Below are 15,539 nucleotides of genomic sequence, written 5' to 3' on the forward strand. Positions count from 1 at the left end.
ATCGTCAAATCGGATTGAATGTTTCTATACTGAGGACTGTACTTATGGTCTTATAGATAGGTTCTTGATTAATAAGGGGATCAGGGGTTATGGGGAGAAGGCAGGAGAATGGGGATGAGAAAAATATTAGCCATGATTGAATGGCGCAGCAGACCCGATGGGCCGAATGGCCTAATACTGCTCCTATGTCTTATGGTCTTATGGACATCGCCCTTCCGGCCACCCATTTTGAAGATGGTACATAATCCTTTGAAGTGTAGCGTCCTTCTTTATTTCTGACATGATTAAATTCAACTTTTGATCTGATGCAGGAAGGTTCTCTGCACAGAATTGACCCTGAGCTTCGACATCACGTATAAATTCAAATGGTTAACTGTCAGTTGTGATGGAGTGTAATATAGTATCTGCAATATTTAAATCTTTCCCCGGCATGTAGATTAAATTGAAATCATAACGTCGTAATATCATCATTATTCTCTGAAGTCTTGGCGTCATATCATTGAGATCCTTGTCGATAATGTGGACTAGCGGCCTGTGATCCATATCAACTGTGAAGGTTGGAAGCCCATAGACAGAATCATGGAATTTGAGTATTCCTGTCAATAGACCAAGACATTCCTTCTCAATTTGGGCGTATCTGCATTCCGTTGCTGTCATTGCTCTTGAAGCATATGTTTGGAACCCAATATGAATGGTCATCTCTTTGTAAGAGAACTGCGCCTATCCCATCCAGACGTGCATCAGTGGATATCTGGTTGCTCTTTTCGGATCGAAGAAAGCAAGTATTGGTGCTGCCATGATCTGAGTTTTCAAATCTTGCCACTCTTTCTGATAGTCCTCTGTCCATTCAAAGGTGTAGACTTTCTTATTAAGTTTCTTAAAGCTGTTGTTTTTGCTGACAAGTTGGAGATGAACTTGCCAAGAAAATTGACGAAGCCTAAAAATCTGAGTACAGCCTTGAAGTCTTCTGGAATCTTCATGTTCTGAATAGCTGCAATTTTTTTATTATCAGGTTGAACACCATGCTGAGAAATGGTATCCCCTAAAAATTTAAGTGATGACTGACCAAAAGTACAATTTGATTGATTGAATTTGAGGCCATATTTGCTGATGCGTTTAAATACTTGTTTTGGACGCTCAATGTGCTCTTCTCTGGTTGTAGACCATTATGTCGTCGACGTATACCCTCATACCTTCAATTCCTTCTGTCATTTGCTCCATGATCCTGTGGAATATCTCAGATGTGGATACGATATCAAACGGCATACGATTGAAACAAAATCACCCAACTGGCGTGTTAAATGTGCACAGTTGTCTGCTTGACTCATCGAGTTGCATTTGCCAAAATCCCTGTGATGCGTCTAACATAGATACGTAGATACATTGAAGATAGGAGCAGGAGGAGGCCTTTTGGCCCTTCGAGCCTGCTCTGCCATTCATCACAATCATGGCTGATCATCCAACTCAATAGCCTAATCCTGCTTTCTCCCAAATAGCCTTTGATCCCATTCGCCCCAAGTGCTATATCCAGCCGCCTCTTGAATATATTCAGTTTTAGCATCAACTACTTCCTGTGGTAATGAATTCCACAGGCTCAAAACTCTTTGTGTGAAGAAGTGTCTCCTTATCTCTGTCTGAAATGGTTTACCCTGAATCCTCAGGCTGTGACCCCTGGTTCTGGACACACCTATCATTGGTAACATCTTCCCTGCATCTACCCTGTCTAGTCCTGTTAGAATTTTATAAGTCTCGATGAGACCCCCCTCATTCTTCTGAACTCCAGCGAGAACAATCCCAACCTAGTCAATCTCTCCTCATATGACAGTCCCGCCATCCCTGGAATCAGTCTGGTAAACCTTCGCTGCACTTCCTCGAGAGCAAGAACATCCTTCCTCAGAGAAGGAGACCAAAACTTCACACAATATTCCAAGTGTGGCCTCACCAAGGCACTGTACAATTGCAGCAACACATCCCTGCTTCTATACTCGAAACCTCTTGCAATGAAGGCCAACATACCATTAGCCTTCTTTACCGCCTGCTGCACCTGCATGCTTACCTTCAGCGAATGGTGCACAAGGACACCCAGGTCCCGTTGCACACTCCCCTCTCCCAATTTACAACCATTCAGGTAGCAATCTGCCTTCCTGTTTTTGCTTCCAAAATGAATAATCTCACACATACAAATTATACTGCATCTGCCATTGGTTTGCCCACTCGCCCAACCTGTCCAGATCTTGCTGTAGGATCCCTGCATCCTCGGCACAATTCACCCTCCCACCTAATTTGGTATCATCTGCAAACTTTGAGATGTTACATTTTGTTCCCTCATCCAAATCATTAATATATATTGTGAATAGCTGGGGTCCCAGCACCGATCCCTGTGGTACCCCACTGGTTACTGCCTGCCAATTTGAAAAGGAGCCATTAATCCCTACTCTTTGTTTCCGCTCTGCCAGCCAGTTTTCTATCCATCTCAATACATTTCCCCCAATCCCACGCGCTTTAATTTTGCACAATAATCTCTTATGCGGGACTTTGTCAAACGCCTTCTAAAAGTCCAAATATACCACATCGACTGGCTCCCCCTTGTTGACTATACTGGTTACCGCTTCAAAGAATTCCAAGCATGATTTTCCCTTCATAAATCCATGCTGACTCTGACTGATCCTGCCACTGCTTTCTAAAGGTTCCGCTATAAAGTCCTTGATAATGGATTCAAGCATTTTCCCCACTACCGATGTAGGCTTACTGATCTATAATTATTTCAATAATTGCTTTCTCTCTACCTCCCTTTTTGAAAATTGGAGTGACGTGAGCTCCCCTCCAATCTGCAGGGACAGTTCCAGAGTCTATAGAATCCCGGAGGATGACCACCAACGCATCCACTATTTCCAGAGCCACCTCCTTAAGCACTCTGGGATGCAAATTCTCAGACCCTCGGGATTTATCCGCCTTCAATCCCATCAGTTTTCCCAGCACCATTTCTCTACTAATGTTGATCTCCCTCAGTTCTTCCCTCTCACTAAACCTTTCATTCTCCAACATTTCTGGGATCTTATTTGTGTCCTAATTTGTGAAGACAGAACCAAAGTATGTATTTAAATGCTCAGCCATTTCTTTGTCCCTTATTATGCATTCCCCTGTTTCTGTCTGCAATGGGCCTACATTTCTCTTTACCAATCTCTTTCTCTTCACATATCTGTAGGAACTCTTAGTGTCAGTCTTTATGTTCCCTGAAAGCTTCCTTTCGGATTGTACTTTCCCCTTCTTAATCAATCCCTTCATCCTTCTTTGCTGAATTCCAAACGGCTCCCAATCCTCAGATATATTATTTTGCTTGGCCAATCTGTATGTTTCTTCCTTGGATCAGATACTATTTCTAATTTCCTTTGTGAGCCATGGATTGGCCCTCTTACCCCCTTTGCTTTTGTGCCAGACAGGAATGAACAGTTGCTGTAGTTCCTCCATGCATTCCTTGAATGTTTGCCATTGTCTATCCACTGTCATCCCTTTAAGTAATTCTCCCCAATCTAGCAAGGCCAACTCACGCTTCATATCCTCATAGTTCCCTTTATTAAGATTCAGCACCCTAGTCTCCGAATCAACTACTTCACTCTCCATCTTGATAAAAAATTCTATCATGTTATGGTCGCTCATCCCCAAGGGGTGTCATACAGATTGGCAATGATTACCTTTTCATTACACAGTATGCAGTCTAAGATGGCCTGCTCTCTAATTAGTTCCTCCACATATTGGTCAAGAAAACCATCCCGTATACACTCCAGGAATTCCTCCTCTACGGCATTGTGGCTAATTTGATTTGCCCAATCTATGTGAAGATTAAAATCACCCATGATCACCGATATTCCCATATTACGTGCATCACTAATTTCTTGTTTAATGCCATTCCCAACCTCAACAGTACAGTTTTGGGGTCTATATACGACACACACTAATGTTTTTTGTCCCTTGGTATTTCTCAACTCTACCCACACAGATCCCACATTGTCACATCCTTTCTCACTATTGTGTTAATTTCCTCTTTAACCAGCAGTGCCACGCCACCACCTTTTCTTTTATGCCTGTCCTTCCTAAATACTAAGACCCCTGGGGCATTCAGTTCCCATCCCTGTTCACCCTGCAGCCATGTCTCCGTAATCCCAATTCTATCATACCCATTTATATCTATCTGTGCGATTAGTTCATTACCTTAGGAAAGATGCGTGCATTCACCATCTCACTTGTGATTTCCTCGGGCTTTGGTTTGGTATAGTGTTCCCTTCTTATGTTCTTATTGAGATCATTGGAATCAATGCAGATGCAAAGATCATCTGACTTTTTTTAACGCAAACCAATGAACTGACCCAGTCAGTCGGTTTTGTGACGCGCCTTGGGTTTGAAGTCGGTCTAGTTCTTGTTTTAACCTCTCTCGCAAAAGAGCAGGAATTCTCCGAGGCGGATGTGCAACTGGCTTGGCATCCTTCCTTAGTAAAATTTTATACTGGAATGGTAGAGTGCCCATGCCTCTGAAAACATCAGGGTGCTGATTCAAGATGCATTGGATATCTTCATCCAAACTTGTACATTCAGTTGCTGTGTACATATGCTGTACAAGCTGCAAGTCTTTACATGCTTGTGCCCCTAGAAGTGAAGATTTATCATTGTTAAAATCTCAAATCTTAAGATTTTCTTTATTTGTTTGTTCGAGACTTTCAAATGGCATGATCCTATTGAAGAGATCCGGTTGCTGTTATAGTCCTTCAGTCTGCAGGCTGCTGGAAGTATCTCAGGTTCCTCTTGAATCTTCCTGAGATCCAGTCTTGAAAGCAGATTTGCTGAAGCTCCAGTATCAAGTTTAAACAAAATTGGGCAGTTGTTAACTTAAACGACTGTGTTCCATTCATTATTCGTATGGACTGAATTAGTTTGCTGAGGATTGATTGTTGCTTCTTTTGATTCCTCACACTTTTCTATGATGCCAATGAAAAATGTATTTTCCAGTGAATAATTGTCATTGTCTGATGAAAAGTTCCCTTCAATTTCTTTTTCTGTTGATTCGACACTCCGAACATTAATCTGCCTGTAGATTTGTTCAGCACGTTTAAATGGGAGCGAAGTTCTGCACTGCGAAGCAAAATGATTAAGCTTGCCACACTTGGAGCATTGTTTCCCATGTGCTGGACATTTATTCTTTAAATGGGTGGTTCCACATCGATAACGTGTCATGATGACGATGTTGTGACGCATGACACACCTTCGCGCATGCGCAGAATGGCTTTCGTCCGTCTCGCATTTTTTGACAAAGTGTACATGTGCAGAGTTCGAGTGCACATGCGCATGATGGCTGCCGTACAAACCATGCTTCTTCATCGATTGCGACACCATTTTTACACACTCAACCACATGGTGGATTTCGCTCCTTTTTCACAGGTATAATATTCATTGTATTGACTTTTGCTCTACTGATGTGCTAGGCATTTTTCAATTGCAATTTCTAATGTTAGGTCTTGTTGTCTCAAAAACCTTTCTCTTAGGTGCTCATCATTTATCCCAAATACAATCTGGTCACAAATTAACGAGTCATACAGTGCTGCAAACTTGCATGATTGAGCTAGAAGTTTTTAAGTCTGTTACAAAGCTAGTAAACGATTCCCCTGTTTTCTGAAATCCCTTGTGGAAAATAAATCGTTCAAATGTTTCATTTGTTTGTACCTTGCAGTGGTCATCAAATTTACTTAAAATCATATCAAATTTAGCTTTGTCCTGACCAGTAGAATATTGAAAGGAATTATATATTTTGATTGCATGCTGTCCTGCCATTAATAAAAGCAATGCAATTTTTCTAGCATCAGTTGCGGTAGTTAAACCTGTAGCCTCCAAATAAATTTGAAATTGTTGTTTAAACAGTTTCCAATTAGTGTTCAAATTACCAGTAGTCTTGAGGTGACGTGGAGCTTGTGCTTCGGTTGTCTTCGAAGGATTTGTTTGCTGCGACGCTTCTCCAGTCGAATAGCTGCTACGGATTTCTTCTGTTTCTGATTTAACTAAATCACTCTAGCTAGTTTTTTCGAAGCCAAAACCTGGTACCATGTAATATTATGTGATTGTAGTCTGGCATTACTCTTTTTCTTACTCCCAGAATGGTCTGATGGTTATAGTTCAATGAAACTATCAGTCTTCAATGGAAAGCAAATAACATTTAATGAATAAAACAAATATAAATACTAATGAGTTAATTCACGCTTCCACAACTATAACTGATAACAAAGTAAATCAGAAGAAGCATTAATAATTTTTAACTATACGTGCCAACTAAGCTATATCTCTCTAACACTCTGCTATCTAGTCACTCCTGGATCGAAGAGGCGGGTAGCTCCTCTGAGTTCAGTTTATATACATGGATCTGGTGCTGCCATCTAGTGATTGTGTAGCACTATGATACAGTTGTTAACCCTTTACATACCAGCAGATATACAGATCACTATAGTCCCAAGCCAATAGGACCTGGCCAAGTTATAACGCCCAGTAAGGACAGTACTGGGAGAGAGTTGCTGCCTTAAGCAGAATATTGTATAATTAAATAAACCTCTGTTCTCTTACTGCTGACTTCCTCAAGTTACTAAACGCCCTTAATTATTTATTTTGCTATCTGAAACCTTAAAGTAAAAATGATGGGAATGATGAGCTTTCAGCTTCCTGGTTTAGTGTCTGTGGCTACTTCAGCGTGACTGGTACTTTACCTACCTACTGATTTCATTGCTGCTATGTGCCTGGAGATTCCCTTAACGAGGCACTAAATTTAAACTGATGTCCAGGCCACCGAGATCACTAATCTTTAAAGGAGGCTTTTTTTGAGATCGGGAGCGAGCATCAGCAAAATCCAGTCCAAGAAGACAAAATAGATGTATTCAAGACTTTCATACACGAAATGTTTGAAGCCCAATGTGCATTCAACTGGCTGTACAAGATGCTTTGGAAATGGTTTCGACTTGCACATGAAGGAAACAATAATGCAAAGACAGAAAACACAATGGACAATTGATTCTCTACTTGAAAAATGACATGGAAAAATATTTGAAATCTCTTGTAGAACTGAACACAATATTAAATGATGTTTCAAATTTTGTTTCAAGTTCTACAGGTGACGCATATCCTTTTACATCAAATGCAGAAAAAATGAAGTATAATATGCCAAAAAACCCAGAATGTGTCAATCTCATTCTGAAACCGGCCACAGTATTTTGTGAAACATTTTACTTCTTCAAAGAACAAAAACTGATGCAATGAAGACAATGACAATAGTATTAATAATTTTAACAAGTGTATTTGCTGAAGCATAAATACAGTTCAATCAATTTCTTTTAATTTGCTTTAAAACTGTTTTTGTCACAGGGAAACAGAGGAACAAATTTCTCTCCAAACCGCTCCCAACCCACCCCCACATCTCATTCTTCATTCCCTCACACACAGTTCAAGATAACAATTTTAAGGATGGGACACCGCCTGCACAGAGTAACGCCGGAATCGGGAAATGCGGCTGGGTGGAGAATTGCACATGAGGCAAAAATCGTGGCCGGTGCCGGGTGCCCGGCGGAATGCCACGCTCCGGTGCTTCGACAGCGGCGCCAATGCATCCTACTCCGTATGTACAGTAAACGCCGTTGGCATATCATTAACGGGCCTGACCCGGTATTCTGTGGGGCTCCTGTGATGCTCGGCCTCCGCCAGGAGAATTATCGATGGTGAGTTTAACTTGTGGTTTCAATAATTAGGAAACAGGTGCGTTGACTGCTGAGGGGGAGAGAGGAGGTAGGACATGTTCCGAGAGTGGTGACCATGGGCTGCCGGTCCTGCCACTGGCATGACTGGCTGGGGTGAGGCGGCAGTGGGATATCTGCCAGGACTGGCCGGGGGTGGGGGGGGGAAGAAATAGGTAGCGGGGGATGACAGGGGTGGCCAAGGGATGGGCTGTGGGGTCAGGGTGACTTTCCCCCCAACAGGACCAGGATGTGTAGGCATGGATCGCCATTGCCGCGGCCTGCAAAGCAGCCATCTCGCTGCACAACCCACTGACCGCCTACCATGCGTAGAGTGATACCGGCTGTATGGGTGCCCCACACCTCCTTCCACCCCACCTCCACTACACCAAACCACCCCCACCTCCCTCCGGGACTGGCTCAGGTTAGCCAGTGCCTGGTCAATGCCAACGACGCCCTGAGCCATAACCCGTTGTGACTGGACCAAGCTTTGGAACACCGCTGCCATGTCCAGGTGGCCCTGGTACGTAGTTGCCTGTAACAGAGCTGCCCTGTCCTGTCCACCACCCACACAAAGTGCCCCAGGTCTTGAACAACCTGGCCCGTGGCCAACACTTTTGCCACCATGGCCTCCACCATGGTTGCCACCCATTCGATGTTGGCCAGGGTGGCACACATTGTCGGCACCACCTCCTGCCCTGCAGGCGGTTGGACTCCTCCAACTGCACCTGCAGGTGCTGGATGGTTACTGACACACCCTCATGTAGTCCTTGGCTCTGAGTCTGCATCTCCATTATCACTGGGAACGCCCTTTCCAGAAGCCCAAAACCAATCTGGACGGCAGCTAGTCCCTAGGGTCGGGGCGTCCTCCGACGCCCGTCCCACAGGGGTTCCTACCTCCATCTGATGTATCGGAGCATGTGTGTGCTGCTCACCAGATAGTGCCCCAGGAACTGCTTCACTAACATGCCCAACCAGGGTGTGTGTCTCTGGGATGGTGGAGGGTGTTGGAGATAGCTGTAATGGGAAGATAGTGTCGTCCCCGGACTGGTGCTCTGGGATGTCTCAGACCTTTGTTTGGGGGAAGGTCTCCTCGCTATCCATCACCTCCTCGTTGCTGGAAGCTGCTTGCAGTTGGGGTCAGGATCGGGGGGCACCAGATGGGCCTGCCTCATGGCCAGGTGATCGCTGCAAGACACAAGACATGATGCACAATTGGATCGGGGGTTGGGGTGGTGAGGGGGTAGTGTGGGGATAGGGGGTTGGGGATGTGGTATGGGGTGATGTGGGGGTTGTGCCATGCATGCCACGGGAAACTGCAATACAGCTGGTTCTCACTTGGTCGCCTGAGGCCGACCTCCACCTCGGTGACTGTCCTCTCTCTGGGCCCACCGACCAGATCTAGTTGCGGTGAGGGGCAGCAGGTCCAGCGGGTCCCCCTCCGGTCTTCTCTTTCTCATGGCGGTTGTCGGCTGCCTTCTCCTAGGGGGGCGTGGACAGAAAACGTACAGTGTAAGACTCTCAAATGTGGGCAGCACAAGGGGTAGGAAGCTGGTGGCCATTGTGGCCAGGGTACCTAGCCATGGTGGCTGGTATGGGTGCTGGCATGTGATGCAAGGTGGGGAGCAAGCAAACTTCCGGTAGGTGGGGTTCAATCACCCTCCAGGTGAGCGGGGTGGGGGGTGGGGTGTTACAAGTGTTTGGCCGGGGTTGGTGCCAGGGGCACAGTGCTACCTACCCATCCTGAGGAGGTTGTGCAGCTTTTTCCGGCACTTCTGTGTGAGCCTTGCAGTGGAGCCCACGGTGCTCACGACTTCTGCCACCTGTATCCAGGCCTGGTGTATGTCATTGGCAGCCTCATTCCAACCCAGGGTTGCCCGTCTCTCCTCCACGGCATGCAGTAGGATCTCCAATTTGGTGCCTGCAAACCAGGGTACAGCGCTCTGTGCTGCCATCTTGTTGGCTGGGTAAGTGTGGGGAATGGAGTGTTAATATGCGCTGCAGCTTATCTGCCTCTTGAGCAGCAATCCCGATCCCGGTAATCGGACACCATTTTTCATTGGAATCGATCGAGTTCCATATGGCGCCGGCACTAGCTCATTAACGGATCCTGAATTGCACCGGCGCCAGTTTAGCTGTCGTAGAAGTCCACCGATTCAGTCCCGCTATCAACACTTCGGGGTTTCTGAAATGAAAGGGTGGCACGGTAGCACAGTGGTTAGCACTGTTGCTTCACAGCGGCATGGTCCCAAGTTCCATTTTCGGCTTGGGGCACTGTCTGTGCAGAGTCTGCACGCTCTCCCCGTGTCTGCATGGGTTTCCTCCGGGTGCAGGCAGGGATTTCCGGCCCTGGGACGGGTGAGACACGTCTCTCTTCCTCCGCCTCAATTGGCCATGACATTTTATTATTACTATTTCATCTTCAGTTTACTCCAGAACTCCTCGGTCTCCTCTTCAGCCTCCACAGCTACTCCTGTATCGTGTCATAGGGGCTTGTTTAGCACAACGGGCTAAACAGCTGGCTTGTAATGCAGAACAATGCCAGCAGCGCGGGTTCAATTCTCATACCGGCCTCCCTGAACAGGCGACGGAATGTGGCGACTAGGGGCTTTTCACAGTAACTTCGTTGAAGCCTACTTGTGATAATAAGTGATTATTATTATCTGCTTCTGACATTCCAGAGGATCGATTAATTGGCATTCACTGTGGGGTAGTTCGGTTCTTGTAAAATGAGTGTCAAAGCAGGAATTCATTATGCTTACAAGTTTGTTTTAGAATTTACTCAAAGCAGATAAGCTACTTTCCATCAATGTAACATCTGATTACCATTGTTATTTCCAAAGGGAAGGGTCAACAGAGTGTGACAATAACAACTGAGTTGTGATAGATTATGAGCAACCATAATGAAGTGTGAGAGGTTTAAGTGCTGACTGATTTTCTTTTGCAGAGGGAAACGGTGTGCATTGGGCCAAAATATCGACTACGCATAAAATATTCATGCTTCGTTTGTTGTGTTGTGCAGACAAATGTGCAGCAAATAGGGTGGGAGTTCAGGGATAGAGGGTCGAGGGGGAGGGGATAGCATTTGCAAGGGGAGAAATTATACTCTCAGGGCAATAGGTACATTTTGAACCACTTTTATTGTATGTTTTCTGGGAGCTTGTCTTCAAATGTAGAAATCAAAATGGGTTCCAGATTCAAGGCAAAGAGGCCATGGCAATTGTTGATCAGTCAGTGGAAATTTACTCCTAGATTTCCAAAATAATATTGTAATAATGCTTGTAGTTATCTAATTTCTTATTCTGTTTAAATGTCTCAAAATGCTTCATAATTAAGTATGGAACAAAATTACTGTTATTATGTGGTAACTACTCCAGACATTTTGTACTAGCAACATCCCACAGTTAACAACCTGATAAATAGTCAGTTAATGTTTTTTGGAGAGGGAGACATGCTGCTTACAACACACAAACAACTTATTTCTCATCATCAAAGAGTGCGGTGCAACACAATTCTCAAGTGCAGCTGAACAGACACGTGGGACCATTGGTTAACATTTCATTGATTGGACAGCATTTCCAGCATTTGAGATGTTGAGATATGGCCAGATCCTGAGTAATGTAGGATCAGAAAAGACGGACCATTCCAAGCTTCGCGGGTAACAATGAGAACATGGCAGTGCTTCAGCTTTTAGAGTTAAAAAAATTGAAACAGCCCGAGTGAGACACTCTCGGTGCCTTGATACATCTGTTGCAAAATACACCTGCAACGGAAGTGTAATAGCGCGAGGGATCAGCCAGAGGCTTCTTTAACGACAAAATGATTTATTGGAACTAATAAGGGAGTTGAACTATTTACAGGAAAAGCAGTTGAAGAACAGGGGTGAGGTTCTCCATCCTGGGCGCTCGGAATGCATTCCCCGATGGGATGGAGAATCGGAGATCGGGAAAATACAATGCCCCGAACCCCCCCCCCCACTGGCAGCATGAATGACGTCCATGATGTGTGCCAATGGACTGATGTGAATATATGCAAATGGGTCTTAATAACTCATTTGCATCTATTTAGCGGGCCTGGCGCCCTATGCTCTAGTCTCCGGTGATTCTCCAGTCCCCGCGGCCGGGAATCACGTGGGCGATAATCACTTGTGGTTTTTAACCAGTGTGGCCCTGACTTGGTGGGCCATTCTATTGCTTCACGCTTCAGTGAGATCATCAAAGAGATGTAAGTGCATTCCAAGCACTAAGTGCATTCCAATTACTCTGTGCATTCCAAGCACTAAGTGCATTCCAATTTTACTGCACTTAGCTCCCTTTGGTAAGGTCAATGTTTACAAACATTGGTATTTCACCACTTAGGCTGCTGAAGCACAAAGGGATATGAATGGACCAAAGCTGCAGATGGTTTTTACAAGCTGTCAATCACAGACCACGACTCGGAATTCATGAATGGCTTGTAGATAATGGATCTGTGGGAATCTATCGCAGGCACAGCTGTTCTCCTTCGAGTAGTGAAGCAGCTAGGTAAGTATTACAGCTTTAATGGTTCCCACTGACCATGTCTGAAGAGCTCTCTCGCTTCTAGACAGGGCTGCCTTTTCTAAGGGGATGTCTATGTATGGGAGGGGGTCTGTGGCGGGGATTCCTTTGGGCAGGGGGTCCCTGGGAGAAGTCCTCCTATTACGGGGTCCCTGGGAGGGGGCGGGGACTGGTCTCCGTCGTACCTCAGGGTAAGGGGGTGTGGTGCCCAGGCACTGTTGTGCATTGGGGGAGGGGGTGTTCGAGGCCGATATGCATTAGGGAGTGGGGGGTTAGGGCCGCTTTGCTATTCGAAGAGTGGCCGGCCGCGGAATCTCGCTATTTTAGCGGGGTGCTCTGGGAATCCCTCGTATTCCATGCCATGCTTAAAATTGCATGACGTGGAACACTGAATTGCATCCCACTTTGCAACCGCAAGGGGATTGTAAAACTGGTGCAATTCAGCTCTGATGGGAGAGCATAGTCTCCCAAACAGCGAATCAGCCCCAGATCTTTACTTCTTGACTTCTCGGTCCACCCTGACTGGGCCCCCATTCAGCAGGGCCTATGCTATCTTTCCATTGGCCAGCATTTCCGCGCGAGAGGCACCGAGCGGGTTACGTATTCTGCGAATAATCACGCTTTAAAGGGACCACTCTACAACATCCCTCACTACTCAAGTTCCTCAATACTGTGTGCATTACAAGATATGGGCAGCACGGCGACACAGTGGTTTGCAATTGTCATGTGAGAGTATCTTTAAGAAATGGGTGTTTATCAAATAGCTGCAGTGATGTCAGAGTATGGGCTGTCTGTTTGCTTTTACTTTTGTTTTTGAGCTGGCAGCTACAGTGTGTGTTTGGTTTCGTTTTCAGAGTTGGAGCTGCATCCAGCCAAACAAGGTGTAATTTTGATCTCTGCATGGAAAGAATGTCGTCAGATCACTTGCTAATTTAAAAGTGATAACTGCTCTCAGTAGAGAATTTAAACCTGATGTCTATGTTAATGAGGGTATTTGTCTTATGGATTTTGTTAGGAAAGATTAGGGGTTACTTATAGAGTAACTTTGCGGGAAGTTTTTGAGTTGATAGTTGCCAAGATGTTTACTGTGTGTTTATAAAATATTAACTGGCTTCATAGAATAAACACTGTTTTGTTTTAAAAGTGCTTTAGATCTCTGTTGCATCACACCTGTAGAGTGCTCCGCATAACCAAAATCTGTCAAAAGTTTTGGGTCAGGTGAACTCCATGATACACTTTGGGGTTCTCTAAACCCTGGCCCGCAATATACTGCTGCCTCACAGCTCCAGGGCCCCGGGTTCAATTCCGGCCTCGGGTGACTGTGTGGAATTTGCACTTTCTCCCTGTTAGTGTCCTCCAGAGCATCCGCGCATGCGCGGGTTGCCGTCCTGTCCAAATCCGCCCCGCAAGAAGATGGGGGACGGATCTTGCGGGGCTGTGGAAGGAAGGAGGTCCTCCTTCAGAGAGGACGGCCCGACGATCGGTGGGCACCGATCGCGGGCTACCCCACATTCCAGGTGAAGCCCGGTGCAGGATCCCCCCTCGCCCCCCAACTGCCCCCCCCCCAGCGTTCATGCACCGCCCACGACTGCAGCGACCAGGTGTGGACGGCGCCGGGGGTAACCCGCCGTTTGGGCCTGGCCGCTCGACCCATCCGTGCCTCAGAATAGCGGGGGTGCCGGAGAATCGCCATTTTGGGTGTCTCCGGCGATTCTCCGGCCTGTGGCCCACGAAACCCGACCGGGCCGTTCCCGCCGCTTGGGAGAATCGTGGGAGGGAGTCGGACCGGCGTCCCCGGAACTTTTGGCGGCCCAGGCCCAACCGGCGTGGGAGTGGAGAATCGCGCCCCTGGTTCCCTAATTTCTGGCTCTGATAAAGAAACATCAGCACAAACGACTGGATCCGCTTGCTTTGCTGTCAGGGCTGCAGTGTCTCTGTTTCTTATGTGGTCCACTTGCTTTCACACTTGTCTCCCTTGTGGGTCCACCAAATAAGATACAGACCCCAGACACTGCTACGATTTTCCCGGGTAATCATTTAGGTCCAATTATAAGGTTTCTGACAAAAACTGCATTGTCTGCTTTGTAGGCTTTGCTGCCTTTAGTTGAGTCATGGAATTTCTTACCTCCACCCTTTCCGTCAAACTGGGGAACACCAGATCCAGCCGAGTATGGCGATAATGGCCTATTAAGAGTTCTACTGGTGTAACCCTGGAGCAATGTGAGGAACTGTGTCGTATGAAAGGAGAAAATTGGCTAGCTTGAAATGCAATGGCCTGTCCGGCTGCTTCATTACAGATTTTCAAGTTTGTACCGTTCTTTCCGTCAACTCATTTGACGCTGGGTAATAGGGGGCTGTACGGAGGTGTTGTATACCATTAGTCTGGATGAAATTCTGGAATTCCTCCCCAAAAAGAGCGGTGCCATTATCTGAAACTATAACTTCTGGGAGGCCATGAATCGTGGAAATCTATCTTAAAGTTTTGATGATGAATGCCCAAGACGTTGTCCTCATTTCTTGGACATCCAACCACTTGGAGTGGGCATCTTCCATACCAAGAATATTTTACCGAAGAACGGGCTGACAAAATCTATATAAAATATGTTCCAAGTGTGGTCTGGCCATTCCTAAGGATGAAGTTGAGCTGCAGGCAGTAAGGCTGATTGTGTCTGACAGTAGGCACACCAGTGGGTCAGATTCTCAATATTTTTGTCAATGCCCAACCACCATAGTAGCTCCTGGCCAACTTATTAATTTTGGTTTGCCCAGATGCACGCTATGTAGCTCTTGTAGTCGCAGCTCTCTTGCTGCGGGTGGTACCACCAACCGGGAACCCCAAAGTAATACACCACCTTCGCAACTGATTTTGTATTTCCTCGGTTGGTAGGGCCTGAGTTATTCATAGTTATAGTGACAGCCACCTAAAACCATCCTCTTCACTTTTGAGGGGACTGTGCCCCTCTGAGGCCAGTTCCTGATGCAGGTTGCTGACATGGGCAAGGTATCCAAAAAATCGGAACCACAATCTGAGGGAGTGGGAGTCAACACAGAGTGTCGGCAATGGAGATCTGAGTATCTGGTCAATGCTGAAAAACAAAACTACAGACAGCCAAAAAAAGGGCCCATTACACCCTAGCTGAGATCATTGGTGGAATGGGTTTATCCTCATGGAATAAACGCAATCAAATATGTTGGGAAAATCATGACCATAAACATACTGATTAAACTTCTTTATGCCGCTTAT

This window comes from Scyliorhinus torazame, chromosome 9 (assembly GCF_047496885.1).
Source record: "Scyliorhinus torazame isolate Kashiwa2021f chromosome 9, sScyTor2.1, whole genome shotgun sequence".
Classification (NCBI taxonomy): domain Eukaryota; kingdom Metazoa; phylum Chordata; class Chondrichthyes; order Carcharhiniformes; family Scyliorhinidae; genus Scyliorhinus; species Scyliorhinus torazame.